A 2,329-nucleotide genomic window follows, 5' to 3' on the forward strand; every position below is an offset into this window, starting at 1 on the left:
CAACAACAACAACAATATTCAAAATCATACTCAGGCATATGGACTTGTTTTAATTTTCTTCAGCTTCAACTTGAAGTTTCGTAGGAATAATTAATGTTCTGTCCAGAGTTAAACCCTGGTCTTGTTCTGACCAATAATAAAGAGCTTCTCTATAGTCTCTTTCCAATTCTATTCCTGCGCAGTCCAGATCTGTGTATAAAAAGGTACAATTATTGTTTTAAAACATACTCTATGTACAAATAGGTACAATTATTACTAAAAATCCTATTGTGCCAAATAGAAAAGGAAATAAAATAGAGTCCAGGATTTAGACTATATCATTCTTATACAGCATTTCCAATTTGCTATTTTCCTTTTAATACTCAAATTTTTTGCATCTATTATGACATAGAAGGAAAAGATGATACGTGCAACTTACCTGAGGTTCTCTTACATTGGAAGCTGAGCTCCACTATTTGAAATTCCTTTCCATTCCAGCACCTGCAATTGATTTGTACTATTTAAAATATTAATGGAAATGCAAACTAAAGATTTTGAGAACATTATTTGATGACTCTACTAGATGTTTTAATTAAACATTATTAGCTGTAATTTGTATTGAATTACAGAAAACATGGCGTGAATTCTAGTCTATTAGAAGCATATAGTATGTAATTTACTCAGCAAATCAGTTCTATTCATTTTTCAAGATTATTACTTCTATATGCATAAATTTTCATAAATGTAACTGGATTTTTATTGTAATTTAATGATTTGGGGGTACCATTATGCCTATAATTTCTAATTAACGATTAATTTATATATTTAAATCATTAAGCAAGTCCATTATTCTTTTCGTAAACAGTTTCATAAGTAACTACTACATGTTAGGCATAGACTAAATGCTGCTCCAGCAAAGATTACAGTCTAGAAGAAAAGCCAAATGTGCAAAAGAATGAAAAAGAAAAAGGTATGCAACTCATTTGTATGCACATGAACATACAATGGAAGTTCTGGTGTAGCACGACAGGTTAATGCTCTGGACTACAATGTCGGTTTGAACCACAAATTTGGTGGTTCAAGCTCACCAGTCGCTCCTTGGAAACCCTATACAGGGTTACTATGAATCAGAACTGACTCCACAGCACTTAACAACAACAACATATGCACAATAACAACAATAACTGTAGCAAAAGAAAGTTGAACTCTGACATTACTATACTTCATTCAATCTGAATCTCACAGAGAATTTTGGAGACTTTCTAGCTTACCTCTTCCTCGTCCTGCACATTAACCCACAGTTATGCATTGGCCTGCTAACCACAAAGTTGCATATGCATTGGCCTGCTAACCACAAAGTTGGTGGTTCAAACCCACCTGTTGCTCCTTGGAAACTCTACATAGGGCCACTGTGAGTTGGAATCAACTCAACAGAGCTTAGCAACAATAAACTGTTTAAGTAGGAAATGTGTTCACAAACTATACCATAAAATATAAAGTGGCCTATTTCTTGGGCGTCTCACCTGGTCATATTTTGGTGGTTTGCATGTTGCTATGACTTTGGAAACTATGCCACAGGTATTTTAAATACCAGCAGGATCACCCACGGTGGGGAGGTTTCAGGTGCGCTTCCAGACTAAGACAGACTAGGAAGAAGGAAAAACAGACTATATTCAAATATTTAGTCACTGAAAAGCTTTTGAATAGCAGTAGAACACTGTCAAATAGCACCAGAATACTGAATATTAAAATATTATGACTAGCACCAGAATAGTATCAGATACAGTGCCCCTCACATTGAAAGGCATTCAAAATTCAATTGGGGAAGAGCTGCCTTCTCAAAGTAGAGTTGACCATGATGACATGAATGGAGTAAAGATTTTGGTTAAATTCAGTTTCTGATGGGACACAATTCAAAATGAGGCGAAACAGCTGCAGACACCATTAATAATCAGAACATGGAATGTACAAAGTATGACTCTAGGAAAATTGGAATTGTCAAAATTGAAATGGAACGCATAAACAGAGATTCCTAGGTATTAGTGAGCTGAATTGGACTGGCACCAGTCATTTGGGATCTGACTATCGTGGTTTATATGCTGGGAATGGTAAATTGCAGAGGAATGGCATCGCATTCATCATTAAAAGGGCATTTCAATATCCTTCTTGGAGTACAATGCTCTCTGTGGTAGGATAATAGCCATGTGCCTACAAGGAAGACCAGATAATACCACTATTATTCAGATTTATGCAACAACCAGTAAATCCATGATACTGAAATTGAAAAATTCTGAACCACAACATTGGCAGTTCAAATTCATCAGACATGCCTCAGAAATCCTATTTAGGG

This window comes from Chrysochloris asiatica, unplaced genomic scaffold, assembly GCF_000296735.1.
Source record: "Chrysochloris asiatica unplaced genomic scaffold, ChrAsi1.0 scaffold00021, whole genome shotgun sequence".
Taxonomy (NCBI): domain Eukaryota; kingdom Metazoa; phylum Chordata; class Mammalia; order Afrosoricida; family Chrysochloridae; genus Chrysochloris; species Chrysochloris asiatica.